The sequence below is a fragment of the Triticum urartu genome, chromosome 2 (assembly GCF_003073215.2).
Source record: "Triticum urartu cultivar G1812 chromosome 2, Tu2.1, whole genome shotgun sequence".
NCBI lineage: Eukaryota > Viridiplantae > Streptophyta > Magnoliopsida > Poales > Poaceae > Triticum > Triticum urartu.
The window spans coordinates 377,293,935-377,300,102 of record NC_053023.1 but is presented as its reverse complement, the minus strand read 5'-3'; the positions used below and the strand labels follow the sequence as shown (position 1 = coordinate 377,300,102).

The following is a 6,168-nucleotide window of genomic DNA, read 5'->3' as shown; positions in this document are numbered from 1 at the left end:
ATTTTCTCCTAACAGATTGGTCAAGGAACAAGTTACTATAGTTACCAGCAATTCAACTGACGGCACAAGCATGTTTGCCCGGCAGTTATTATGCCAGCACGTTTATTTCACTACCAAACTATTATGGGCATCCCTATACAAGCATGTTCAGGCAATCATGGCATATCACACAATTTATACAGAGACTTCATCAATCAAAGTAACATATAGGCCTCATCAGAACCTTAAAATATATTCAATAAACACAAGGTTTTTCCACAAAAGGAGAAGTACATATATGTTTCTAGATGTGCCAGACTACAAAAATGAAGTAGTACCACAAAAGTAGTACATAAATTTCTAGATGTGCCACAACCAAAATAAGCATAGCAATCTCCAGATTCAACAAATAAGACATATGGCATTATCACTCCACCAACTTCATTGTAGGTCTTCCAAATCTTCAACAGCTTGAAGATCTTCCAAACCTCCATCAACTTGTGTACCTTTGCGAAACCTGCAACATATCGGAAACTCAAAATGAAGATTATAGCTATGTCAGTAGGTAAGAAAGCAGTTAAGAAACAAGACAAACACGAGAAGAATCTATGAACTGCACGCCACATAGAATCTGGGACCAGAAAAAAAAGACCAGGCAATATTAAAGTGAGTATGGGCCATTTCTGCAACCCTCTCTGGCTTCCATATGGAATTTTCGAGGCTTGCATATGAAATTTTTGCAAGGTTTCAGCTGCTCACACTGAGACATGTATGTGCCTCTTTTTTTTAATTTGCAAACTTATGCTAAATGTGAGGCTTTTGTTCTATGACATGTACATGTAAAACCAAGCAGCATGAGGCATACTAGGAAAACAAGCATGGACCTAAAAGTGCAAAGGAAGCAAATATGACACATCCTTTCACAGTTCCAATTCCAAGAGGAGTTGCTTCCACAATTACTGTATAAAATCTTCTTTTTGTAAACTTGAGTACTATATAAAGTTCAGGACATGAAAATCCTTGGAAACATACAAACAAAAATACAGAATATGATTATGTCGTCTACCACTCTACATACAAACAAACATACAACCACAACCAGCGGCATTCTTTTCTAATTGATTTGCTATTGTGGTGAGAGCATTGATTACGAGTCGAGGGACTAGTCAAGACTAGTCGCTAGACAAGTCTATGAGTCGCATTCTGGGTGTCGACTAGAAATCTCGTGTAGACTAGTTCACCGAGTCAAGGAGTCGTAGACTAGTCGTGCACCTTGAGTCGTTCGACTCAATTTTTTTAGGGATTGGGAGGGGATAAGTGAGCCAGCCACCCTGCCCCTTTCCCTCCATTGCTTATGCTCTTCATGGATCTGCACTCCTCTGCTCTGGCCCTTTCCCTCCATTCTTTCTGCTCTCCCTAGATCTGCCCTACGGTCTCCGTCTGCTACCTTTTGGCTACTGGATCCGCTTGTCCCTCAGGTTGCAGTAAGCAAGCAAGCATACTAGCAAAGTAATTTCTCCCTTCTCTTCTTCCCTTCTTTGATTCGATTTTTACCCCTTGCCCTCTTCCTTATTTCGTTTTGCTTGCTTCAGTTTCAAGATCCTTAGGTCTGAAGTGCAATGTCTATGCCGGAAATATCTCATGTATTGTATTCAGCAGCTGCAGCTTAGGCCAATGAGCAATATGATCCATCGAAGGATCCTGCAAGAAGCCAACTAGGAGCAAGGATCCAACATGAAATATGCTTACTGGCCTAATCTGCAGAACAAATTGATGCTCTAATGCACTTTCTATAGTATATATTACATATTAATACTAGGTTTTAGTAATTGATTGCTGCAAGTTGTGAACTACAGTACCATGTCGACTAGTCCAGCAGTAGTCTAGACTAGTCACGATTAGTCTATGAGTCTCAACCTTTGAACGACTCATCTGAATCGTCGACTCGTAAACGTTGGGTGAGAGTGTGAAATGTGATTGCAAATAGTAAAAAGCATCATCCTGGAGAATGTAGAGCAGTAGATGTAAAAAAAATAGACCTCAATCAATAAAAAGAATGACCCACTTAGACCTGAGCTTAATAGCCAAGAGAAACATGAATATTACCTACTCGGCATGCTTGTGGTCGAATTCCTGCTTTTGCCGCGGACTTGTCTACTTCCTACTGCATACATAGAAGCAAAGTTGTTTAAGCAATCAACGCAATATTAGTGTACTTGCTCTGGTTCATCTTTTAAACAATAACAACGAATCAGCATGTGGCTCCAAACTCTGCTTCCTTGCCATAAGTAATCCATAAACATCAGATGGGAAACTGGACAAGTGAAAATAACAGATTATAAATAACTGTGTTTTTGCAAAGCTGCTATTATTATTAAGCAAAGAAAATGAGCTTGTTACTTAATTATTCTTTAACATCTTGTAAACGAGCTTTTCGCGACAACAACAAAAAGACATCTTGTACATTAGCTTGTTCCTTATACTTTGACATCTAGTTAAGCAGAGAACAAGAAAACACTTTCACTGATAGTTTTTCAAGTGACATCCAAAGCCATGAAAGTAGGCTGCTAAATTATCACATTATTTGCATAAGATAGAAGCTCACAAAAGAAGCGCTTATAATTAATAGCGGCATGAACCAGAATGAGCAGAGTATCTATACATACATTTTGATTAGTACACAGTGAGCAGAATGTCCAATTTCCCTTCCATACACAAGACTTCAAGCAATAATGAATTCACTTCGTAAAGCTTTCTGTAGAAACAACTAAAAGATACATGAGAGTGATAGTAAGCATTGGACCAATTTGTACTTCTGACATACATCTCTGCAATATCAAGTCATGGCAAAGTCTAGATTTTTCGACACACTCATGAGTCATGACAAACCATACTATCACACATTGTTCTTACCAACAAATATACATTACTACATGTGTAACCACGACCAAGCATTGAAACCATACATCAATCAGTAACTTGCACTGCTCAATTTTGGAACTAAAAATAAGACATGAGCAGATAAATGGGATCTCAAATACACCCTACAAACAAAAGGGGGTGCAGAATTACATGGCTAACCAGCTAGCCAAGTGCACAACCTACAGGCAAGTGCACAAGCTACAGTACAGTTCACCAATGCCAGACTAGCACATGAACAAGCCACCAACAGTGTAAGAATTTTTTACCAAATGAGCATTGCACCCAATTTGTTAGGCATAAGAAAAACTAGACCAGTAGGGGAAGAAGCCCTACTGATTTTTTAATTAAGAGGAGAATGTGAGACAGCATAGTATGAGCCGAGGCTCGAACCTGCGTCGGCCAGCTTACACAGCCGTTCGCTGACCACTGGGCTAGAAGCCCATCCACATTTGTAAGGCATACAAATAAGCCACCGACAGTAAACAACATTTCATTTAAATATTGTGCTTGTTACCCTACAAACCATGAGGGTAGAGTACAGAGAAAATAACAGGACATAGCTCCATTTCTGTTTCCAACAATAAGGCAAGTGCACAGCCTACAAGAAATCAGTTTTGAACTTTTGATGTGAAGGAAAAAGGCAAGTGCACAGCCTATAGTACAGTTCACCTAATATGCATCCATGTAATCCTTCTATTTATTTGTTTTGAGAGAAATTCTGTAAACTGTGTAGTCCTACAATCATGCACTCTACAATATAGGAAAGTAAAACTCAGACAAGAGAGCGCTTGTTTGCCCCTGATGCAACAGAAGACTAAATAGAAAACTTGTAGAAGTTACGTAGAGCAAAGATTTATTTAGGCTATCAGCCTCATTGGGGTTCAGAAGGATTAAATCAGCACCTAGAGAAAATACAAATATTACATAAGAGTAATCAACAGACCACTGATTCGAATTACCTACTTGTTCTTCTCTCATTTGAAGAACACACCAACAACATTGCAGACACAATCTCATCCGAAGAACACACCAACACCATTGCACTCACCCACCTCATCAGAAGAACTACTGGCTCCATCGTCTGCACGAGGATCATTAGGAGAAGTAGTAGCATCAGGAACATCTTCTAGGGAAAAAGCAGAAGAAAGAAAATGAGGGGAACAAGGTATTCCTCGCGCCCTCCCAGAAATTGTGAGATTCTGCTCCAAGGGCACGCACCTTAGGGAGGAAGCCTGCTCGGGGGAGGAATCTCGCGAAGTAGAGTGGTGGCGAGGGAAGGCATTCGAGGAGGGTAGTCGCCGGTTGAGTGGCTCGGCGACAGTGGTGGTCCGGGTTAGTGGGGTGCTGCCAGCGCTGCTGTTGGGTAGTTAGGGGCGACGGCGGCAGTGGTCGGGGTGGAGGGCTGTCCGCGTCGATGGGATGGCGGGTGCGACAGCGGCGGCGGGATGGTTGGGGGCGGCGGCGGGATGGTGGAGGGCACGGGTGGATCGGGATGTAGATTTGGGGGCGGCCGTGACCTAGGTTTTTTTCTTTTTGGAGGGGAGGTTGTGGCTGACTTTGGATGGAGGGCCCGCGCGTCTATAATTATTTTGGACCAAAATTTTCGTCTCTCGCGCACTCTCCCCTCCCTAGCGCGTGCTTTATGACCGATGCTATTCGGCCTCGCGTCCAGGACGGTCCCCGGCAGATTAGAGGCCACGATTTAGTTGTCCCGACAGATAAGGTGCCCTTAAATTTACCGGCAGATAAGGTGCCCGCATTGCTCAAGTTCTAACGGTAGTTCCTATGCCCTGAGATACTTGTGCCGGCAGTAAAAAATGTCCCGACAGTTCACATGCCCTTGTTTACGTATTTCTCCCGGCAGTTAACTGCCCCTAATTACGTGTTGTGGTGTAGTATTGGGTTTAGCATGATTATTGTTACTACTAGAAGAAGAATCTTTCTTACTCTTGTTGCTAGATTTAACTTGTGGCATGTAAGTAGACACGAGTAAACGCTTGGCAATGTAAGAAGAACTTTTCTTGCGAAGATAATCATTGATCGCTTTTAAGAACCCATGCTCTTGCTCAAGGTTGAGCTTTTCAAAGTGCAACTTTTCATGAGTCTCTAAAAGCTCTCGATGATTTTTCAAGGTAGTTTCATGAGCTAACTTAAGAGTGTTTAGTTCTTTAGTTAGACACTCAATCTCCTTCTTATCATCGTCATTCGTTTTATCTTGATTAGCATGATTAATAGCAAGTTCATCATAGTTTTCATCACTAGAATTGTCAACAAGTAAATCATCATCACCTAGCAAATCATCTTCGTCACTATTGAAATCAACATACTCGGGGTGTGATACCTTTGGGCCTTTAGCCATGAAGCATCTTCGAATTCCTTCATTTGGTGACTCAAATATGTCGTAGGAGTTTGTTGACACAAGTGCTAGACCGACAACACCTTCATCTTGAGTATCTAGACCGGCAACACCTTCATCTTGAGTATATTCGGAGTCGGAGTGATAACTTCTCTCGGAGTGATTGTCGGAGTCGGAGCCGGATACCCATTCACCAACATGAGCTTGATGTCTTCATTTTGTGTAGCTCCTTGATGACTTGTCCTTCCTTTCTGAATCCTTGCTTCTCCTGTGATGTTCTTCGTTCATACGGTCATCTCTACTCCTTCTCTCTCTTGGTGGTGATTCTTCTCTTCTACTTCTTCTTTTGGAGAGTCTTCTCTTCTTTTGTAGGGAGCCGTACACTCATTGGATAGTGTCTGGGTCTTCCACAATTGTAGCAATTTCGTTCACTGACTTGAAGATCTTTTGTCATTGTAGGACCTTGACTTGGAACTTCTTTGCTTCTACTCTTGTAGAACTTGTTGAAGTTCTTCACCATTAAGCTCAATTCTTCATAAGGCTTGTTTCTCACTTGATGATGTAGGGAGCATCACATGAGGCTTTGTAAGCACCACTTGACTTGTTGTGAAGCTCTTCCTTATCCTTGAGTGACATCTCATGAGCAACAATTCTTCCAATGACTCCGTTGGCTTGAGATCTTTGTAATTGGGCATCATTTGGATCAATGTGCACACGGTATCATATTTTCCATCCAAGGCTCTTAGGATCTTCTTGATGATGAATCTATGGTCATCTCTTCACTTCCTAAGCCGGCAATCTCATTTGTGATGAGAGCAAGCCTAGAGTACATTTCAGCGACACCTTCACCATCCTTCATTTTGAACTTGTCAAGATTCTTTAAAGCACATCCAATTTGGATTCCTTGACGG

General features: G+C 41.7%; 1 long non-coding RNA gene across 4 annotated transcripts; it reads right to left on the bottom strand.

Moving 5' to 3' along the window:
- Positions 1-219: 219 nt before the first annotated feature.
- LOC125537376 lies at positions 220-4,461 on the bottom strand. 4 transcript variants are annotated; one of them, XR_007295846.1, is made up of 5 exons: positions 4,120-4,461; positions 3,861-3,982; positions 2,646-2,746; positions 2,086-2,143; positions 220-496 (listed from the first exon to the last, which is right to left on the bottom strand). It is a non-coding gene; the product is annotated as an uncharacterized LOC125537376 (long non-coding RNA). The 4 variants fall into 4 exon arrangements; XR_007295847.1 differs by having other exon boundaries at positions 2,646-2,734; positions 4,120-4,460; XR_007295849.1 differs by having other exon boundaries at positions 3,865-3,982; positions 4,120-4,460.
- Positions 4,462-6,168: the final 1,707 nt, after the last annotated feature.